The 23,938-nt window shown below is 41.2% G+C and overlaps 1 protein-coding gene and 1 non-coding gene across 5 annotated transcripts in view; one reads left to right on the top strand and one right to left on the bottom strand.

The window, feature by feature from the left end:
- ALG14 (ALG14 UDP-N-acetylglucosaminyltransferase subunit) overlaps positions 1-23,938 on the bottom strand; it is a 120,479-nt gene that overhangs the window by 39,525 nt on the left and 57,016 nt on the right. The gene's annotated exons all lie outside the window — the stretch shown is intronic.
- Positions 21,592-21,698, top strand: LOC116568347. The gene has a single exon (XR_004276566.1). It is a non-coding gene; the product is annotated as a U6 spliceosomal RNA (small nuclear RNA).

The following is a 23,938-nucleotide window of genomic DNA, read 5'->3' as shown; positions in this document are numbered from 1 at the left end:
TTCATTAATATAACAAAAGACTCCTTCATTGCCCTATCACAGGAAATTCCAAGGGTTTTAGGAGCCTTGAGCCAGGAACCTTGGACTAAGACCAAATACGTTACAAAAAATACATATGGTCATTCAGATGACCAAGTGTGTATTTCTTATAAATCATAAAACTGTAGCTCTTCAGAGCCTTTCACTAAATTCTCTTTCTGTTTCTGTCAGCCAGAGTGGATTTTTACGGTTTGTTACCAAGAACCCAGACTAGTAGGGAAAGAACAAAGGCTTTGAGAGTAGCAAATGCAGAGTTAGAGGAGGAGTGGATCATGTCAGAACAGGCCTAGGATTTGCTCAGGCAGGGCTAGGAGCGCTAAACTGTGAGCACAGGAAGCAGACATAGTGAAACACGGATGAGGATGAGGCCGTAAGAAGGGCCAGGCAGGCAAGCACTCCAGCAGGGGAAGGATAGGTGCATGGCCTCATTCGGACAAGGAGGAGGGGAAGATGAGTGAGGGAACAGCTCAGAAAACTGGGGAGAGAAGCATCTGAGAATAATCCAGAGAGTGAGGAAGAAACTCCAGTTGGAGAGCAGGTGGTTTGTAACATGTGGCTGAAGAGGTTACTGTCAAGCACCAGAAGGCTGGGGTAAAGCCTGAGCAAAGGCAGCGCCGAGGGTCCGAGAGCCGAGGAGGTGGACAGCAGGAAGGAAAAGGATGTGTAGCAGATGGGATGACGTATTCCTTGGCTCACAATACGGTACAGTGCATTTCTTCTTTTTTATGTATAGTTAATCATCTGAGTATTAACAGTTAAACAGAAACATCTAAATATCAAAAACAATGTGAAATAACCAAATAAAATCCTAAACACTAGAATCACCGGCTATTTATGGACCTCAAGGTCTCTTACAATTCCATTGCTAACACAGAATTTTCAGAGTTGTCATCTTTGTGCATATAGCATTTTTGAGGTCTACTTTTCCAATTCGATCGCTGCTTTCCTTCCATGTTCTACACAGGCATTTGCTGCTTTGCTGCACAGCTATGCCACAGTCCACCCGGATACTTCCCTACTTCTCTAGAACCAGGGAGAGCTTTCATCTTCTTTTAAACCATATCAAAAAGGTAAGTAAATTATAAACTGTCTTTATGTAGGCTCATGTGCTCATGTTGTAAGGACACTGACTATATTGCTGGTTCCTCAAAAGATCAGTTACTTGCATCTTCCTTGGTGACAACTCAAAACAACTGTTCCTAATGTAAATTAGGTTCTTGGACCCAGTTCCAATGTGTATGTGTGTGTTTGTGTGTGTTCGCACGTGTGTACACTTCCCCACATCGACAATGATCCAGACACCATCTGGATGTCCTACTATTTAACTCCATTCTGACACTACTCACAGAGAGAATCAGATTCCTCGGGTAAAAGGCTCAGTCCCACAAAACCGCCCTCCACTTCAGACAGCAGTCCCAAGCCCAGGATGTTACTGGTGCTTCTGACTGGCTAACAGGCTACAAACTGGAGGCTCCAACCACCTGCCTGAACTCAGGATACCACCTGCAAGTCCAAGTTGTTACCAGTACTTCTGACTCAATGGCTGTAAATCAGAGGTTCCCATGACCTCCTCCTTGGGTTCAATTAATTACCTAGAATGGCTCATGGAACCCAGAAAAATCCATTTACTCAACAGATGTTAAAGGATATGAATCAACAGCCAGATGAGGAGATATACAAGGAAGGTACAGGGAAAGGGCATGCCGGGCTTCCAGGCCCTGTCAGAACTTGCCATTCTCCTCAAATCGCCATGTGTTCACTAACCTAGAAGCTCTCTGAGCCCCATCTTCTTGGGTTTTTATGGAGGTTTTGTTACATAGCCATGATTGAGTAAATCACTGGCCACTGGCAATGGATGGAACCTCCAGGTCCCCTCCCCTCCCTGGAAGTTGGGACTGAATATTCAAACCCTCTTATCACATGTCTCGCTACACTGGTAACCAGCCTGCAACTTAGGGGATTTCTAAAACAAAACAAAATAGCAAAACAAAACAAAACAACCCCAAAACCTTTATCGCTCCCATCATTTAGATAATTCCAAGGGTTATAGAGGAGCTTTGAGTCAGGAACTGTGGCTGAAGACCAAATATACAGGAGAATACATTTTGGTCACCTGAGTGACCAAATACACCCTTTTCTTCTAAATCACAATGCTCCACAATGTAATAGAAAAAAGAGCAGTAAACTTTGGTCCTGTGGGATCTTGCCCAACTGATTAAGTTCCCTACACTGACACTTCAACACTGACTACTCCAGTTCAGCCAGAACATTCTCACTCATACTGCATTCACATGATCCATCAAGAAGCTGGACAACATGGGCCAGGGGTTTACAATCACACAGACCTGGGCTGGCTGTCCCACAGCAATGTTACCAGGAACAAAATGCTCATCCATTCCATGGCTCATTTTCCTCACTTATGGATTACTTCATTCAAGAAATACTTATTGAGCAAAGATACTATGCCAGGCACCATTGTGGGTATTAGAGATGTACTAGTGAACAGAAGCCTGTGCCCTGAGAAAGCGTACATTCCAGTGGGCAGACAGAAAGTAACAGATGCATGTATGAACATATAACATAAAGCAGGATAAGGAGACAGTAGGTATGGAGGTCAAGGAAGATGTGGGAGGAGGGGATTTGAGAGCAAATATCTGATGAAGTGGTATGGTCTTCCGAGTGAATCGGACATTTGTTAGAGCAAGAGGCAGGAAAGAGGAGACAGGTTTTGTGGACTGACTGTAAGTCACTGAGGGCCAATGAAAAGTATTGGTGGGTTAGAGGGGTGGGTGCTTGAGACAAATTATATTTTAACAGAGTTGTTAAACTCTGCTTCAGGGGTTTGACTTCTAGTGGCACCTACTGGAGACAAAGATACAGAGGGCCAGATGACCCTAGTCTGATGTCCTTGTGGGGAGGCAAACAATAAGCTCTAAAGTATTCTCTTTCTTGGGGGTTTGTAGTGGTGAGGCAGAGAATGTTAGGGGTGGGGAAGAGTAATCAACGAGAAACAAACAGAACACAAGGAAAATAGCATCTATGTAATAGTGTTACTGTAAGATTAAATGAGATAATACATGTAAAGCATCTAACATAGTGGCCCATGGTGAAAATCCAGTAAATGGCAGCTATTATTATAATCCATCCAAAGGTCAAGTAGTGTAATTGTGGCATTTTTCAAACTCTTAAGAGTGTTCATACGGCTTTTCTTTGTCACAGGCATAGCACTGACTTGGCATGATTTATCCTACCCTTCAGAGGGTCCCTTGTAAGAGTAGACCCAACCATCCATTTTGGTCTCTTTAACTTCCAGTCATATTTTTTGCCCTGCCTGCTCCACTCTAAGTGACGCTTGTGTAAAAAAATGATGGAAGGAGCCTGATGATCAGCAGTGGTATTTTCTGGATTTGCACAGATGGTAGATGATTGAAGGATTCTTGAATGTCCCTGCTCTGGGTCTGCGGAGCCCCAGTAGTGTACTTCCCGGCCTGTGGTGAAATGACGGTGAAAGCTGATGGCCACAACACAGTCAACAAGCCTGATAACATGATGAATAAGCCTACTCTTGTTCATTTCAAAACAGGAGTTGGCTATTTTCCCCTTGCATGGGAAACTAGAATTCCCAACCTTCTGGTGACCTTCCTGATTTGTGGGTTTGGATTTAGCAACAGGGATGCTAGCTAAACAGGTGGCTGACACACGCTGGTATCAGGCTCCAGTGTCCTCTCCACAACTCAGGGACACTTAGCTGTAGTTTCAGTGCATGTTAGTATGGTCCTGCAGACAAGGCTTCACACGGGTTGGCACTCTGTACATGATGACAGCCAACCCTCCCACCGTAAGTGCAGAGTAGGCAAAAAGCACTCAGCGGTTGTATGGATCACAATGGGTTGGCATTTCATTGCCTTGTCCTGATCTCCCATCATAAAAAAAGTAAATACAGGGACACCTGGGTGGCTCAGTTGGTTAAGCACCTGCCTTCAGTGAGGGTCATGATCCCAGGGTCCTGGGATTGAGCCCCACCCTTCAGGCTTCCTTGGTCTGGTTAAGCCACACCTGCTTTGTATCATTATTAAAGATCATTGTCAGGCTAAACCAAACATTGTTTTCCTAACCCTTCCTGGAAGCAGTTGAGGAAACTGAATCTTTTAGTTTTCCTGTTCTCAGGACCAAATGGTTAAGGTGACGTTTCCTGCCTTCTTGTTTTTTGTTTTGTTTTTTGTTTTTTTTCTTTGTTTTCATTGTATTTTCAACTGTCTGAAATTATTTCACAGAGATCTTTGAATTGTACTAATTCAGTATTTTTTCCTTTTGCTTTCCCTACGCCCTATACTCAGTAGCTCTCCCAAAAGCACAGATTGCTACTGCTAGATGCAGACTCTGGGAGTCATTTATTTCAATCCTCTCCCTGTTACCTGACAAAGAAGGGCAAGACCTTGACCTTTACAGGCACCTACTATTGCCAGGCACAGAGCCTGTGTGGCCCATTTTGCATTAATTACCTCACTTAAACCCTATAATCGCCTCTGAGGTGGGTGCTGTTATCCTCATGTTTTGGACAAGAAAACTAAGGCACACAGAAATCAAATAAGATCACACAGACAAGACTCAAACCCAGCCTGGGGTGCTCCCGTTTACCATCTTGGTCTGGCACTGTCCTGCACCTGTCAACCAGATTTGGTGTTAGCTGGAAGTGGCTCAACGCCAGGTTGGCTCCAGGGCAGATAGGACGCAGGGAGTTTAACTGAAAGTGAAATTTTGGCAATTGTTACTAATATTTTATAGCTTTAAAGGAGAAATTAATGGCAAACTGTAACATGCCATTGGACTAGGATGGATTAGAAAAGCTTTTCAGTAGATTAAATAGGAAAATGGTAAACATTTTTATAAGAGAAGGGAGTATTCATTCTAAACAGGAAGAACTGGCTTAATCAGAGCAATTATGTAATTCCTGACTTTCTTCAAGGCCCCTTCTTAACTAGATAAGTGATATTTTCCTCATGATCCTTAATTTTTTTTTCCATGTAGTTATGTATAAAATTTCTATCTTGGGGCACCTGGGTGGCTCAGTTGTTAAGCATCTGCCTTTGGCTCAGGTCATGCTTCCAGGGACCTGGGATACAGCCCCACATTGGGCTCCCTGCTCAGCGGAGAGCCTGTTTCTCTCTCTCCTGCCTGTCCCTCCCCACTACTCATGCTCGCTCCCTCTCCCAAATAAATAAAATCTTAAAAAAAAAAAACTTCTATCTTGTTGAACTGAAAATAGTCAGCAGTTTTCCATAGATAATTTATGCCCAGATTATTTTGGTAGTACAGGCATATCTTGTTTTATTGCACTTTGCTTTATTGTGTTTCACAGATACTGTGGTTTTTGCTTTTGCTTTTGTCTTCAACAAACTGAAGGTCTGCGGCAGCCCTGTGTGGAGCAAGGTTATCATTGCTGGTTTTCCAACAGTACTTGCTCAGTTCAGGTCTCTGTGTCACATTTGGTAATTCTTACAGTGTTTTAAACTTTTTCATTTTTATTATATTTGTTATGGTGATCTGTGATCACTGATCATGATGTTACAACTATCATTGTTTGAGGAGCCACGAACCTTACCCATAAAAAAATCGCAAACTTAATTGATAAATTTGACTGTCCCAAATGCTCTACCACTGGCCATTGCCTTCGTCTCTCTCCCTTTCCTCGGGCTTCCCTGTTTCCTGAGCCACTATGATTTTGAAATTAGGCTGCTTAATAACCCTACCAGAGCCTCTAAGTAGTCAAGTGAGAGAAGAGTCATACATTTCTCCCTTTAAATCAAAAGCTGCAAATGATTAAGCTTAGTGAGGAAGGCATGTTGAAAGCCAAGACAGGCCAAAAGTTGCTGAACAGTCAGCCAAGTTGTGAATGTGAAAGAAAAGTTCTTGAAGAAAATTAAAGGTGCTACTCCAGTAAACACACAAATGATAAGAAAGCAAAACGGGCTTACTGCTGTTATGGAGAAGGTTGTAGTGATCTGGATAGAAGATCAAATCAGCCACAACATTCCCTTAAGCCAAACCCTGCACTGATGACTCTTTCCTGTTATACACTCAAAAGACAGGAACATTTGTAGGAACTGAGAGAAGCAATTCAATTCTAGTGAAGTTGTTTCATGAGATTTAAGGAAGAAGCCATCTCTCTAACATACGAGTGCAAGGTGACACATAAAGCTGCAAGTGATCCAGAAGATCCCACTAAAGTTAGTCATGAAGGGGACTATGCCAAACAAGATTTTCAATGTAGACAAAGTAGCCTTCTATTGAAAGATGTCATCTAGGATGTTCATTGCTAGAGAGAACTCAATGCATGGCTTGAAGGCTTCAAAGACAGGCTGACTCTCTTGTTAGGTGTTAAAGGAGCTGGTGATTTGAAGTCGAAGCCAGTACGATTCTGAAAACCCCAGGGTCCTCAAGAATTTTGCTACACCTACTGTGCCTGTGCTCTAGAAATGGAAAAACAAAGCCTGGATGACAGTACATCTGTTTATAACATAATGTACTGAACATTTTAAGCCCACTATTGAGACCTCCTGCTCAGAAAAAAAAAAGATTTCTTTTCAAAATATGACTGCTCATTGACAATGCACCTGGTCACCCAAGAGCTCTGATGGAGATGGACGAGATGAGTGTTGTTTTCATGCTAAAACAGCATCCCTTCTGCAGCCCATGGATCAAGTAGTAATTTCGACTTTCAAGGTTATTATATAAAAAATACATTTTTTTAAAAAAAGATTTTATTTATTTATTTGACAGAGAGAGAGAGAGAGAGAGATCACAAGTAGGCAGAGAGGCAGGGGGAAGCAGGCTTCCCGCTGAGCAGAGAGCCCAGTGCAGGGCTCGATCCCAGGACCCTGAGATCATGACCCGAGCCGAAGGCAGTGGCTTGACCCACTCAGCCACCCAGGTACCCCTAAGAAATACATTTTATAAGGCTATAGTTGCCATGGATAGTGATTCCTCTGATGGCTCTGGGAAAAGTCCATTGAAAATCTTCTGGGAAGGATTCACCATTCTACACATCATTAAGAACATTCATGATTCATAGGAAGAGGTCACTATATCAACATGAACAGGAGTCTGGAAGAAGTTGATCCCAGCCCTCATGGATGACTTGGTGGGCTCAGGACTCCAGTGGAGGCAGGAAGAGCAGATGTGGTGGAAACAGGGAGAGGACTGGAAGCAGCAGGGGAGCCTGACTATGTGACTGGACGGCTGCGATCTCCTGACTGAACTTGCACGGTGGAGGGGCTGCTTCTTGTGGATGAGCAAAGACAGTGGTTTCCTGAGCTGGACTCTACTCCTGGTGAAGATGCTGTGAAGACGGTTGAAATGACAACAGAGGATTTAGAATATGACACACACTTAGTTGATAAAGCAGCGGCAGGGTTTGAGAGGACAGACTTCAATTGTGAAAGAAATTCTGCTGTGAGTAAAATGCTATCAAACAGCATCACACGCTATAGAGAATTGTTCATGAAAGGAAGCGTCAATCAATGTGGCAAACTTTGTTGTTGTCTTATTATTTTTAAAAAAGATTTTATTTATTTATTTGACAGAGAGATAGAGAGCACAAGTAGGCAGAGTGGCAGGCAGAGGGAGAGGGAGAAGCAGGCTCCCCACTGAGCAGGGAGCCTGCCTAGGGGCTCGATTCCAGGACCCTGGGATTATGACCTGAGCTGAAGGCAGCAGCTTAACTGACTGAGCCACCCAGGCGTCCCCACTGTTGTCTTACTTTAAGAAACTGTCAAAGGGCACTTGGGTGGCTTAGTGTGTTAAGTGTCCAACTCTTGGTTTCAGTGCAGATCATGGTCTCAGGGTTGTGAGAGCGTGCTCTGCATCGGGATCCATGCTCACCATGGAGTCTGCTTGTCCCACTCCCTCTGCTACTCCTCCTGCTCACTCAAATAATTAAAAAAAAAAAAAAATTTCACAACGACCCCAACTTTCAGCAGCCACCACCCTGGTCAGTTAGCAGCCATCAACATCAAGGCAAAACCCTCCACCAACAAAAAGATTACAACTTGCTAAACGCTCTGATGATGGTTAACATTTTATCAAAGAAGTCTATTTCCATTAAGGTATAGGCAGTTTTTTAGACCCAATGATATTGCACACTTAGTAGACTATAGTGTAGCGTAAACATAACTTTTATATGCACTGGGAAACCAAAAGAATTCATTTGACTTGCTTTATTTGGTATTTGCTTTATGGTTGTGGCCTGGAACCAAATCCCTAACGTCTTTAAGCTAGGCCTATATGAAAAAATGCTTATGAATTTTTATAGAGGATTACCTGATTCCTTAATTCTGAGTCAAAAGGATATACAGAAGCACTTGTTTATGAGATACTGGTTGTGTGTGTGTGTGTGTAAGAGAGACACTCAGACAATGACACAAAGGCAAAGGATACTATTCAACAGACTGAGATGCATTAAGTAGCTGCAGTACCCTGCTGTGGTTAAACATGGTCCTACTCTGTAGCCACGCCCGGATTCCACACCTTGAATAAGCTTTCAAGATTCTCCAGAGAACATGTGCTTCACTCTGTGCATTCAGGAATTCACAAGTTATTGCCCTTTAGTGTTCCACCACACACCGTTGAAAATCCTAGCAATGGTGCACCTGACACCATCAGTAATAGACACTGATTATCAAAATCAGGGTGTTTTTTGAGGTTTTGATGGACTTCAACCTTTAGCTGAGTTTTGTTATGTATGTTCGGCTGCACTAATGACTCCTTCCTATTAGAGACTCAGAAGACAGCTACCTTGGTAGGAACTGAGAGAAGCAATGAGTTTCCACTCCATCCCCCCAGTTCCATTCAGAGGGGACCCCTTTAAACCAGCCAGGAGAAAAGCGAATCTGTGCTAGTGTTTCTCTGCCTTCCACATCACATTCACCGAGGGGCACTTGCCCCAAATGTATTCTTTCCAAAGCAGAATCTCTGGGTCCAGAGTTCAGGTCTATGCATTTTAAACAAGCTCCCACATTCTGGTGGAAACTACAGCTTGTAAACCTCATGCCATCTGTATGGTTGATGTTCTTTCAAGATCAACAGTGGCTCTTTTGACTTAATTACAGTCTTTCCTCCTCCCCTAAACCCTGCTGAGGGCAGTGCTGGGCCCCAGTCCAGGCATCCTCTGTGGGGGCAGCAGGTTCTCAGGTCCTCTGCTAGGAGCCTTTTAAGGGAAAAGGAGGTGGGCTGGCGGAAGAATAAACCCCTATTTTGTGCAGTCTGGTGAAGAGGGCAAGTCACACACACCAAATTCTTTACTGGTAAAGCTTCCCAGGGCAAGACTGAAAATAAAATTGTTAGAGGTCCACTCTAGGGTATAAAATGGAATTATCTTCGCCAGGATTAAATCACACTTCCTGAGTCTGACCGAGCGTTTCCAGGGAGAATAAGCGCCGCGCAGCCTTTAATGCCACTCCTTCATTGTTGTTCCTGACTCCTGCCCCCACTGATTGTCCAGCCCATTCGGCCTCCCCTGCCAGCTCACTGTGGCTTGAGTCTTTCAAACAGAGAGCTGGGTCCAAAAACAAAACCGGGGCAATTTCTGGTTGGGGAAGATGTTGGCAAGGGTAATTCTAGAGACTTAGAGCAAGGCACTCACACACGTGACAGATGCTAACTTTAAAATTTGATGTTAATTATAATCAAGTATGTTAAAATCCCTGTTATTGTTTGGTTTTTTAAGATTTTATTTATTGATTTGGCACAGAGAGAGAGAGAGTATAAGCAGGGGGAGTAGCAGGGAGAGGGAGAAGCAGGCTCCCGCAGAGCAGGAAGCCCGATGTGGAGCTCGATCCAGGACTCTGGGATCATGACTTGAGCCAAAGGCAAATGCTTAACCAACTGAGCCATCCAGGCATCCTGCCCCCTGTTGTAGTTCTGAGAGCTACCACTGGCCCATCACTCTGGGCTGTATCACCTGATTGTCTTTATTAGGAAATTATTTTCACAAACTCAACAGTCACGTCCTGAGCCGAGTGGGTAGCACAGTATAATGAGTACAGGGCAGATGCTGCAGTTTGGAACTATTTGGGTTTGAATCCTATCTCTGCCACTCAGTAACCATCAAACTTTGGGTAAGTCAGTTTTTTTCCTTATGTCCCAGTTTTCTTAGTCACAAAATGGGGTTAGAAAATGGTAACTAAGTCATAGGGTCGTTGTAAGGATTAAGTGAGTTAACACGTATAAGGAATTATAATGATGCCTGGCATTTTTCTTGGCACGGGGCGGGGGGAGGGCCTGGGAAGATGAACGAATCATCAGGGAGCCTACGATCTACAAACGCGGTGCTGCATTCAGCTCCTTTCATGTACTCTGCACAAAATAGGTGCACAAAAAAAGTCTTAGGGGGAGCTGGCAGTGATTGCTGATTCACTATTGGGTCTCCAGTGGTGGTGGGTGGTTTAACATCATAAAAATGCCTCAAAAAACCCTACAAAAAAAAAAAACAAAAAAAAACAAAAAAAACAACAATGGCTTTGTCATTGCTTCTACAAAGAAAAACAAAAACTTTTTATAACATGTCATTAATTAAAAACTATCCACTCCAGTACTATGAAACTAACAGAAATGTTTTAGTCTTTAAACAGAGGAAATTATTTTTTTCATTGCCTTATGTAATCGCTTACAAAACTTAAAGTGTGTGTTCACCATTGATATGCCTAATAATGCTCTGCTACAAGGGCCACTGAGTGCTATTATGTTCGATCAGTAAAAAAAATCTTTAGACAATATATAGATATAAAAGGGTGAGAGAAGAGCATCATGGACTGTTCTAAAGTCATAAAATCATTCCCCTTCCCTTCCCCTTCCACTTTGCAAGAGTATTCACTGATCTTTTCTTATTCACAGTTTTTATAGCTTTGTTTTAAAATCCAAAAGTTCTTATAGCATCCTATTGAAAACAGACTACAAGGAGAGAGCCTGTCCCAGGGCCTGAATGCTTTCTAACCCAGGCAATTTTAGGCAAAAGAAGAATGCAATTAAAAAGCACAAGAAAATAAAGATATAGCCACAATACAAATAACTTCTGGCTAAGTATCTGATTAAGTACTTCTACAAGATCTGTTTTTTGAAAAAACTGGTTAGACATAATTGTGTATGAGGCGGGAGAGTCTACGACCTCCTCACATTCTAGAAAGCATGTGCCCCCAAAATGTCCCTAACACAGTGAATTCCTTTTTTCCTGTCTTCCTTTTTATTCCTTTGCAGCCAGTGGAAGGCAAATCCCTATGTTATACCACACCCTGCAGCTCTGACCTGCAAGGGGGTTCCCTCTCCAGCTCCCTCCTGAGGAAGCAGTCTACCCCCTCTTACTGGCCAACTCCATCTCTCTTTTGACTCCAACTGTTTTCTCATGTTGGATTCCTCATGTTAGCCCTCCAATTCTGCTGCGGAAGGGCCTGTGGCAGCACTACCATTTGAAATCTTTTTGTTTTAACTTTATGTACACACACATATATAAAAGATTTTATTTACTTGAGAGAGAGAGAGAGAGCTCCAGTGAACAAGATGGGAGGGGCAGAGGGAGAAGCAGACTACCCACTGAGCGGGGAGCCAGATGCAGGGCTGGATCCCAGGACCCTAAGCCAAAGGCAGATGTATAACCAACTGAGCCACCCAGGTGCTATCTTTTTAACTTTAAGAAACAGTGTCTGATATATTTCTCTGTCCACATTCTCACCCAAACCCTGCTGATTTTATTTCTAAAGCCTCTTCAATCTGGCCCTACCCTTGATCTCCACTACCTGGTGTGAGCCTTAGCTGGTTCACTCGAGCCTCCTACCTGCTTCTCCAGGCTCCCCTCCTCCTCCACTCCACTCTCCACAGTGCTGCCATGAGACTTTTTCCTCATACAAACTGGATCGTGTTATCACTTATCGTCAAGGGCTTCCTGCTGCCCCCAACATAAAGTCCAAACACCCTAAAAGTTCTTTCCTAAAACTCCCTATCTTTATTGTTTCCCTTTATCACCGTGCTTTTAAGGCTCCCCTGGATTATTTTCTACAGGAATAGAGAAACTCATGATCATCGCTCAAGTTAATGTAACAGAAATAACTGTGAGGAATCAAGCCACATGTTTTCCATGTAATAATACCTGTTTGTAGCCCCATATTGTCCTTCAGGGACCCTTCAGGTACAGCCAGTTTTGTGGTTCTAAAGTAGACTTAATTGTTCTAAATGCTTTCTTTGTCAAAATTAATGAGTTGTTGTTGTTGTTGTTGTGTGTGTGTGTGTGTGTGTGTGTGTGTGTGTGTGTGTGTGTTTAACACATAAGCCAGGATTAGAAAAGATTTGGCCAGTGTGCTTACTGGAAATCAAAACTTGAGGACCAGTATTCCCATTTATTTTTTTTTTTAGACAGGAATGAGGAGGGGAAAAAAACGACCAAATGAGGGCCCAGAAAGAGAAGAGAGAGGGGGCATCAAAGACAAATCAGACCACTGATTTGTGGTGACCAATTTTACTTCAGGCTGGTCCTGACCAAAGAAAGTTAACGGGTCCTCATATTCTTTGTAAATAGTCACATTTCATTTTAGTTACCAGAGCCACAATAAGAGATAGGTATCATTATCTGTATTTTACAGGTGAAGAAACAGACCAGCAAGACTTATTTTGCCTACTATGGTAATGACGGATGAAGTGTAATGCTCACAGTTAAGGGGGAAACTGCACCCCTCCGGTTTCCCTGGAGGCAAGAGCGAAGTGTCTTCTTCTGTCTTCTCACTCAACCCTTCCCTGCGGAGGAGGAGTGGCTTGCCTGGGCAGTGAATTTAGAACAGACTCAGGCTGCTTAGTCCTGGCAGGCCCATGGGCTTTTTCGCTTTCTTCCAGCCTATCCATCTTCCATATCTATCCTTTACCCTGGCTTGTGTGCTGAGTAGAGAAGAGAGGCAATCCTGAAGTCTAATTCAGGGGAGAAGATTTAGTGAACCCATAGTGGCCACATATAAAAGCCACATCCTCCAATCTGGCTTTTATCACTTGATAAAGCTAGAATTTTCCTTCCTATGTCATTTTCTCAATTGGTTGTGAACATTAAAGGGGAAGACAGAGGGCCATTAACTGGCTCCCTAAAAGCTAAACACAAGACACATGATGGGCCCTCAATAGCTATTTGTTAAATGAATGAATGAATTTGTCCAAGGCCACAAAGCTAGTAAGCAACAAAATAGAAACTTGAATCTATGTCTGATAGAATAGCCCATGGTTTCCTAAAATTCCACTCCAGTGCCTCCTGTAGAATGTTCTATTTCCAGGTTTCAATTCATGCTTCTGTATGGCTGCCGGGAAACTGGAAGCACTGGCATCAGCCACCGTAAACATCCACGTATGCCTAAGACTTTAGCTGATAATCTGTCTGCAACAGTGGGCAGGGATGAGCTCAGCATGTCTGCTTGCTGCTGGCTATGGCAGGGGCCATGACTGACTGAGCCAAGTAGGTACACAAAGAAGAGGCACCTGGAAGATCAGGAGAAGCCCGGAGATGGCTCCCACAGGGTATGGAACAGATCTGGGGGAGGGGCTGGCAGCGGAGCAGGAAGCAGCAAGCCCACAAAAGGGGCAAGGCAAGGGACTGGAGACCCAGAGAGAATGAAGGCCCAGTAGGGATTTGGGGGACTGGCGAACTGGGGGCCAGGAAGGAGGCAGGCGAAGGAAGAATGGCCAGAGAGATCCCAGCAGAACAAAAGGCTGCAGACACGGGAAATAAAAATATGTCCAAACAGAGAACATAAAGGGGAGACAGATAAAAGAACAGGAGTAAATCACTGGCTATGAAAAGAGCCACAAACTGATTTTCCATTTCATGTCAAGATGATGAAAAGTGAGAGCTGATCTGTGTGCCAGTAGCCTTCAGGAACTAAGAAATAAAACACCCAGGTTGAAAATAGTTTGGGGAGCCAGAAGATGACAAGATTCCTCCTGCAGGCAAAAGTGAAATTAAAGTAATGACAACATCTCCTTCCCCTTTCCCCCTACCCTCTCAGCCCCCTCCAGTCACAAGAGAGTGGGGAGCTGTCTGGCCAGCAACCATGTATGAGCTCAGTGGGGACCCTGTTCAGACTGAGCTAATATAGTTGCTTTTTAAGAGTATCTGGTAGAAGTCAGGATTGTGTGTTCACAAACACCATATAAAAACAGGGTCGTCTTTGCCTTCCAGGCAGTTTTTTTCACTCTGTTTAAAGGCCGGGCTGAGTCTTTTTTTCCCCTTGCTAGAGTGGCACACAAAGAATTCTCTGACACTCTGCCCCCACTGCAGATGAAAGGCTTAAGTGTGAGTGAAAGCAACAATGTTTAGAGTGACATTTACTAGCTGCAAACAGTGAAATCAGAGAGCTTCAGTTCACGCAGATTAAATGTCAGGCTTTAAACATTTAGCAGAGTATTAGCTATGGAAGTTTTTAAAATTTAGGATTTAGTTTTATATTGCAAGCAGCACTTGAGACATATAAAAGAAAGGCTTCTTAAAGCAAGGAAACAATTGAGCCATAAGCTAAATAAGGCTATATATTTTTAATTGAGGGTAAATTACTGAGATCAGCTCACTAAACCAGTGGTGCTTTGCTGTGCTTCACCATCCCAGATAAGTAAGAGGAAGCCGACATTCCTCACACTACACATTTTGAAAGACAGAAGTCAGAATCTCAAACACAGGAGTTTTTAAGCAGAGTTTTCCACAGTGGGTATAGATTTGACAAACCCAAGAGTTTGCACATTACTGTTTCAGAATGAATCCTTTTTAATGCACCTAAAAATGTTTGGAAAATAGATCACTTTCAAAAAAAATATTTTCCATGGTTAAATTTATTCACAACAAAACTGGCTACACCGGCCAAAGAGAACATCCGCTTTTGTGACTAAATAATACAATCTAGAATTTGACAATAGCAGCAGTTCTTTCTTTCCTTCATTCAAAAGAGCTGGTAAGCATCTTCTTTATTATGCTTACTTGGGGGTGCTGGACAGATACATAGCCAATGATTATGGTTATTAACGTTTCAAGCTTTGTCTTAAATGTGTTATGAGCCTTACATTATTCCCATTTTATAGATAAGAAAACTGGGGCTTCAAGAGATCAAGGATTTTGCCCAGGACCACGGAATGACTAAATTATGTGGCATTCAAACTCTAGCCATTGTCTCCAAAGCCAGAGCAATTAACCTCTACTCAAGGAACTCAGTCTGGCAGAGACCATGGGCATGTGGACAAATACAGTTTAATGCAAGAAATGCCACAACAGAGATATGAACAGGGACACAGACTGAGTAATTCTGCCTCTGATCTGGGAGCTGAGGAGGAGGCCTTTAAGCCAGGTCTTGATGTATGAGGTATTGTTTTCTAGGTGAAAAAGATAACACTGTTCTAGGCACAGGAAGCTATACGACCAAAGCATGGAGGGCCTGGGGTATGTGTGGAGTGCCCAGAATTCCCTGTGTATTTGAAGGGGGGAGAGTACAGGGTGGGAAACAAGGCTATTACAATAGCCTGGGTGAAGACATAAAGGGAGGCTAGAGTAGGGGAAATTGAGGCCAGTCAAGAAAGGCAGAGGCAAAATGATCTGGTGCCTGGCTGGATGTGTGCAGTGAGGGATGGGAGTCCACAGTTGCTCGCCTTTTCGACTGTTGTAAAGACTGACAATGATGGAGGTAAGACAGGCTGGCAGTGGGGGCAGAGAAGAGGAAGATGACACCTTAGTTCAGTTTTAGAAAAGCTGAGTTAGAGACACCTGAAGGATATCTGGGCATCTTCTCTACGGCATTCTCAACTTTAACAAACACTGAGTGCTTTTTGTAGCAGGTACTAAAGAGATTGTAAGAGAACAAAACTGGTCTTGCCTTCCTGGAGTTTATGTGCTGTGTAGTCAGTTCTTAATGGTGACAGTATATTGGGGCACTAATAGGATCATTTCTGGTTGTGACAGTGACAGGGGTGGCGGATGCTATTTGTGCTTAGTGGACAAGTGCCATGGAAACAGATATTCTGTAATATTTGGGATTGTTTAATACAGCAAAGCACTATCCTGTGCCCCACTGGATGTCTGTATAGGTGATATTCCATTTATAATTACTGGAGCTTCGAACCTAATTCTCTTTCACATAGGAAGATGGATAATATTCTTTTGCATGCTTCATATACATATTGAATGTTCCCAAATAGAAAAACCATGGGAATTGAGCAAAGACTATACTTTGTTTTGTCTGGACCTTTACCAAGAGCTAGCTGTTCACTATTTAGGACAATTACATCACAAATTGAGGAGTTGAAAAGTTCTGGAGATGGAGAGTTGTGATGGTTATACAACAACATGAATGTACTATTAAGTACATGCACAGAATTGTCTACTTAAAAATGGTTAATATGGTCAATTTTATGTTATATATGTATATTTATATATAGATATATATTTAAAGATTTTATTTATTTATTTGAGAGACAGAGAGAATACAAGGAGGGGGAGGAGCAGAGGGAGAGGGAGCAGCAGACTCCCCGCTGAGTGGGAAGCCCGATATGATGTGGGGCTCAATCCCAAGACCTTGAAATCATGACCTGAGCCAAAGTCAGATGTTTAACCGACTGAGCCACCCAGGCACCCCTGTTATATATATATATATTTTAAACTAAAAAAGTTATTAATTAAAAAAAAAAAAGAAAAGAAAAAGGATAATTTCATGACAGGTAGCAAAGGCACTCAGAGTTTTCAAGCTGCCCATACAGTACACCCGCATCAGTGTGCATTATGGCTGTCCTAATCATGGTGACTCTGCATTCTAATCTATCTACCTCACTGTGTCTTCCAGTGTGGTAATGCCTGGAGATACTGTAAAACAGGTAATGTGATTACTAATTACTTTCTTTTTATTTCTCTTTGCATTACAACTAGGGCAGTATATTGCATTTTTGGAATTCTGTGATGCAGAGGAGGGTTTTACTAACCATGAGTTTCAGTTCAGGATAGGAAAGGCCATGTTATAAAATATTTGTTATGTAAAAGGATACATTATGTTGAAAGGGCTGAGAATCACTGGTGAGAGATAAGACATATATAAATGGAATTAAAATAGAAGGCAAATCATAGCAGCATCTCAGAGAGGTAATAAGTACAAAGGGAGAGCAAGAGAAAGAGATGTTATTGGCCATGGGGGATCTGGAAAGACCCACGGAGAAAGTATAATGTGGGCAGATACTGACTGACATCCTCTGTTAGAACAGCTCCAGGGATGTGGGGCTTGGGATCTGCCTCCGATGGTGTCCATTCCTTTTGGCATGGCCCTTGATTTTTTTATCAAGTTCTTTTTGATGTATCTTCTCCACAGTGGCCTTTGTTCTGGGAGGCTCCAGTAGGCAGAGAATGATAAATTCCTAGCCTATGTAGTATCTTTTCCAGAATCTAAAAACTGTGGTCTCTGTAATACTCTCTGGTTAATCTCTTCTTCAGGCTAAAATCTCCCTACCTCCTCCAACTGTTTCTCATACAACTTGGTTTCATATTCCCTCACCATTTGGGTCATTTTCCTCTGAACATGTTCCAATTTGTCAGTGGCCTTTTAAGAGTGTGGTGCCTAGAACTAAATGTGATTTCCAGAACTGAAATAATAACGGTATCTCCTAATATCCTCAATGGGGGAAGTGTTATCACTCCACATAGTGTGATCAGGATGGAGAAAGGAGCAGGAGAGGATCTGTCTTAATCATCACTGTATAGCCAATATTGAATTTTTTTTGTTTGCGTAAGCAAGTTAAATCTGAATTTTTAATACTTGCATCTACAGTTTTGATCTCAGTGCCTTTCCCCCCTAGTTTGCTTTTGTTCTGAGGATTAAATGAAAATGTGAGTCTAGTTAATAGACACTAACAATTATTCTCATTTGCTGATAGTGTGTGCTTATTGCCATTCAATTCTTATCTGAAGACATTTTTCTCTTAACACACTGGGCCGTGCCCATGTCCCAAGTCAATTTAACCAAGACTGGCGGGTATGCCAGACACCCTTTCCAGGGGCTTGGCCTGTAAAGTGGAGTTAGAATTTCTGCCTTAAGCATGGATCTGATGTGTGTGTATGGAAAGCCCCTGCATTCCTGTGTATCCAATGAACCTCAGTTTGAGCCCCACTGTATGGATACCTCCATCTAAGTTCCAGATTTTCATAGTATTTTGGTCCAAGACTGAAACCCTGCAATAACCTGACTGGCTCTTGCTAATATGCTATGTCCTGGGGCTGAAACAGTGCCAGTTCATCTTCCCATTCTAGATGCTAGAGACCCTTGAACCACGGTGACACCATCCACTGGTCTGAAACCTTAGAGGCCACAGCAGAACTCTATAAGGCATCACTAGGGCTCAAATATTAGCTTGCTATATACCCATAATCCAATGGCCTCAAGTTACTGACCAAGAAATAGGGGACAGATTAGCTTCAGAAGTCTAAGCAGTTTATGTCACTTCTACTGGCTGCTTAAGTTCCAACATGCTTTGGCAGCTGGCCAGACCACCTTGAAGGTAAACTACGAGGGCAGGGACATCTGTCTGTTACTTGGTATATCCTAAGCCCTTAGAACAGTGCTTCTTAGCCTGTACCAGATGCTCAATGAATATTCATTTAGTGAGTTAATGAATTGACCCAATATGGCAGACATCTATCTTTGTTTGTGCAGCATTCCAAACTTCTTTTGAGAATTACATCTTCCCTCTTCCATGTTGTTCTGTCAGGGCTCCCCATCATGACACTCAACAAGCTAGCAAACCGTAGGACAAATGAAGCTCATTAATCTGCATGTCCCTCGTCCCTGCATTTAACCACGTATCTGCACTCTTCACTTCTGGAGAATCTGAGGCATACTGTCAAGAGACTGAGAACCAGAGGTAGTACATTTTGCAGGTAGATCATTCAGAAGCTAAACTTCATATGAACGTTTATCACAAAACCCAAGCCAACAAGTAAAATGAATTTCTCGTCAGAATAAGCTTCTGTTTCTAATATTATTGATTTTCATCTAATTAGTCACCAGTATCAGAATTTATCTTACTCACATTCAAATAAATAAGAGGTAAGACTTTTTCAAATTTTTAATTAGAGATGAGATATAATTATTACAATGTCAGCTTTACTATAATAATGCTATTTAAGGTTTCTCAGAAAAAATCTAATCTGTGAAATATGAAAAAATATATACTAGATTATAATAATTCAATAAATAAGGGGGGACAGAAAACTTAAGGTTATTTAAAGCTTTTTAAAAATTGTGGTAAAACATATATAACATAAAATTTACCCTTTTAACCATTTTTAAGCATACAATTCAGTGGCACTAAGTAGATTTACAACGTTGGGCAACTATCACTACTAACCATTTCTAGATTTTTTTATCATACTAAAAAAAAGCCAAATAAAAAACCAAACCCTCTGTACTCATTAAACAGTAACTCCCCTTTTCCCCTCCTCCCAGCCCCAGGTAAGTGCAATTCTACTTTCTGTCTCTATGAATTACATAACTGAATTATATGGGAATTATAAGTATTATACAATATTATATTGTATTATATTATTATATTATATTAATCAAAATATTACAAAATATTTTCCCTTTTTGTCTGGCTTATGCCATTTAATCTTTTCAAGGTTTATAGATATTATAGCATATATTAGAATTTCATTCCCCTTTATGGCTGGATAATAGTCTATTACATGTATCCACCACATTTTGTTATCCATTTACTTGTTAACAGACACTTGGGTTGTTTTCACCTTTTGGCTACTGAACTATGAATACTGGTGTACAAGTATCTGCTTGAGGCCCTGCTTTCAATTCCTTTGGGTATACCTGGGAGTGAAATTGGGTAGATCATATAGTAATTCTATGTTTAACACTTTGAAGAACCTGTATAAGGCTTTCAAAATGACTTACAAAGTAAAAATGTATTAACTTAGGAACTATTATAGGCAGTAAGTGATTCCTCACCTGATCTTCCACATATCATTACTGGAGACAGAGAGACTGCTGTACTAACTAGGACAGACAGTACATCATTTCCTTGCAGGAAAGGAGGGAACAGGAATTTCCAAATAACTACAGATCCCCACGAAAGTAAGACATCACAATAACTGCAGCTGTACGTAAACATCAGGATCTTCACAAACATGAAATAGTCTTTAGAAAACCTAAAACTTCCATTCCTAAATAGTGTAAGAATGAATCCCAGAATGTGATCATACAACTGCAGCCTCTTTTGTGTGCAAAATAATTGATCAGGACCTTTCTAAAGTGTAAAGGTTATGAAAGACAAGGAAAGACTGAAGAAATGTCACAAAGTAGAGGACTAAGGAGCTCTGATAACTAACTGCAATGTAGTTTCCTGGGTTGGATCTGGAACAGAAAAAGGACAATGGTGAAAAAAACTGGTAAGATACAAATAAAGACTGTAACTTAGTTAATAGTACTGTACCAGTGTTAATATCTTGGTTGTGAGAACTGTACTATGGTTATGTAAGGTGCTAACACTCGTGGAAGCTAGATGAATGATATATAGGAATTCTCTACTATTTCTGCAACTTTTGTGTAACCTTTAAATGATTTCAAAATAAAAAGCTATAAATTATTGTCTCTGGACTTTAATGGGCATCTGAAAGTATTAAGCCAGATAATCAGAAATAGTAATAATAAACTTGCAGTTATAAGTCTTCACTTTGAATGACCTTCAACATTCACGAAGAGGAAAAAAACCCAGTAATTTTGTAGTTAGTGCCTCTAATAAGCAATTTTCTCTTGCACCTTCACTGCCATTCTGGCCTTACATTTCTTCCTAGATCAATCCTCCCAATGCTTTTAACTCAATCTTCTGGAATGGACTTTACATAGGAAAACTTTCCCAACATTCATATCTTCTTAGATAACCATCCCCTCAACTGTTGCCAAATCAATGTTTTAACCCAGGTTGTTCTTTGAGCTTTGACAATACAGCCACTGGCTTGCTGGGTATCTCCACTTCCAAAGGCAGCTGAAATTAAGCATGTATCTAAAGTGAAACCTTCACTCCACTCATTTACCCAAATCAGAAACACAGGACTCAGTCTAGACTTGTGCTCAACCATCCCCTTTCCTGCTCCTAAGGAGTATCTTGGCCTATACTGTAGTATATATCTTCAATCCACTAAAGTATAAAGTTGAAATCCAGCCATCTTTATCACTGATACACAGTGAAATTGTGTATTGAGCCAAAAAAGCCAAAAGAGATTGTGGAAAGTAATACTGGGAAATTCAGAGCATTTTCAATGTTGAAAATGCATTTTTGGGGCGCCTGGGTGGCTCAGTGGGTTAAAGCCTCTGCCTTCGGCTCAGGTCACGATCTCAGGGTCCCGGGATTGAGCCTGGCATCAGGCTCTCTGCTCAACAGGGAGCCTGCTTCCTCCTCTTTCTCTGCCTACCTCTCTGCCTACTTGTGGTCTCTGTCTGTCAAATAAATAAATAAAATCTTAAAAAAAAAAAAAGAAAAAGAAAATGCATTTTTTCCCCTTAAATTCTCACTTTGACAGCATATACACCAGAACTGCAATAATACAGAGAAGATTAGTATGGCCTCTATGACAGGATGACATGGAAATTCATGAAGTATACCATTATTTTTAAGAAATTATACCAATTTTCTGCAATCTCTTTTAGGGGACAGAAGTAGAAGGAATTCTTCCTAACTCATTCTATGATACCAGAATTAGCCTAATACTAAAACCAAGCACATTACAAGAAAAGAAAACTACAGACCATTATCTCTCATGAAGATAGATGCAAAAGTCCTCAATAAAATATTAGTAAATCAAGTCTAACAATGTTCAAAAATGGTAATACACCATAATCAAGTGGGATTTATCCCATGCATGCAAGGCTGTCTAACATTTGACAACCAAATGATATAATGTATCATATTAACAGGCTAAAGAAGAAATATCACATGATCATATTGATGGAGAAAAAGCATTTGACAAAATACAATACCCATTCATGATAAAAGCACTTAGTAAAGAAGGGATAAGAACTTCTTCAATGTGATAAAAAACATCTACAGAGGGCTCCTGAGTGGCTCAGTCAGTTAAGCGTCTACCTTCAGCTCAGGTCATGATCCTGGGATCCTAGGATCGAGCCCCACATCGGTCTCCCTGCTCAGTGGGAAGCCTGCTTCTCCCTCTCCCTCTGCTCCACTCCCCAACCCCAACCACCTGCATGTACTCCCTCTTACTCTCTCTCTGTCAAATAAATAAATAAAATCTTAAAAAATATATATCTACCGGAAACCTGCAGCTAGCATACTTAATGGTGAGAAACAGAAGTCTTCCCACTAAAATTAGGAACAAGGCAGGGATGCCCCCTTTCATTGCTCTATTTCAATACTGTCATAGAAGTCTGAGCCAATGTAATAAGATAAGGAAATAAAAGGTGTATGGATTAAGAGGGAAGAAATAAAACTGTCTTTGCAGATGGCATGATGATCTATGTAAATATCTGAAAGAACTGAACAAAAAATTCCTAGGATAAGTGATCATAGCAAGGTTACAAAATACAAGGTTAATATATAAACATCAATCATTTTCCTATTGAACAAATGACATTTGAAATTAAAAACACACTATCATTTATATCAGTGCCCTAAACAATGAAATACTTAGGTGCAAATCTAACAAAACATGTACACACTTGTCTATATGAAGAAAATTACAAAACTCTGATGAACAAAGTCAAAGGAGAATAAATAAATGGAGAAATATTTCATGTTCATGGAGAAGACAATTTGATATTGTCAAGAGGTCTGTTCTTCCCAATTTGATCTACAGATTCAAAGCATCCCAGTCAAAATCCCAGAAAATTATTTTATGGATATCAACAAATCAATTTTAAAGTTTAAATAGGCAAAAGATAGAGAAGAGCCATCACAATCCTGAAGAAGAACAAAACTGGAGGACTAACACTACCCATCTTCAAGAGTTACTATAAAACTACAGTAATTGAGACAGTGTGGTATTGGTGAAAGAACAGATACACAGATTAAAAGAACAGAACAGAGAGCCAGAAATATTGCTACATAAATAGGGTCAATTGATATCTGACAAAGAGGAAAGGCAACACAATGGAGCAAAACTAGTCTTTTCAACAACTGGATATCCACATGTAAAAAAAATGAATCTTGATACAGATCTTACCCCCTTTATAAAAACTAACTCAAAATGTATTATAGACCTAAATGTAAAATGCAAAACTATGAAATTCCTAGAAGATAACACAGGAGAAAATCTATGTGACCTTGGGTTTGTTGGTGACTTTTTAGAGATAACAACAAAGGTATGATCCATGAAAGAAATAACTGATAAGACGGACTTCAATAAAATAAAAATATTCTGTTCTTCAAAAGACATTGTCAAGAGAATGAAAAGAGAAGCCAGAAACTGGGAAAAATAGTTACAAAAACTGTATCTGGTAAAGGACTGGTAGCCAAAATATACAGAAAACTTCTAAAACTCATCAATAAGAAAATGAACAAACCAATTAAGAAATGGGCCAGGGGTGCCGGGGCGGTGTAGTTGTAGTTGGTTAAGCATCCAACTCTTGGTTTCAGCTCAGGTCATGATCTCAGGGTCCTGGGATCAAGCCCTGCACCAGGCTCCATGCTCAGTGGAGTCTGCTTGAGATTCTCTCTCCCTCTGCCTCTGCCCTACCTGCTAGTGCTGTCCCCCACCATCTCACCCAAATAAATAAATAATTTTTTTTAAAAGAAGAAATGGACCAAAGATCTTAACGGACACTTCATCAAAGAATACAAATAGATGGCAAGTAAGCATATGAAAAAACGTTCCACATCCTATGTCAGTAGGTAAATG

The sequence above is a fragment of the Mustela erminea genome, chromosome 10 (assembly GCF_009829155.1).
Source record: "Mustela erminea isolate mMusErm1 chromosome 10, mMusErm1.Pri, whole genome shotgun sequence".
Taxonomy (NCBI): Eukaryota; Metazoa; Chordata; class Mammalia; order Carnivora; family Mustelidae; genus Mustela; species Mustela erminea.
The sequence above is the reverse complement of the archived record's forward strand: the minus strand, read 5'-3'. Positions and strand labels throughout refer to the sequence as shown.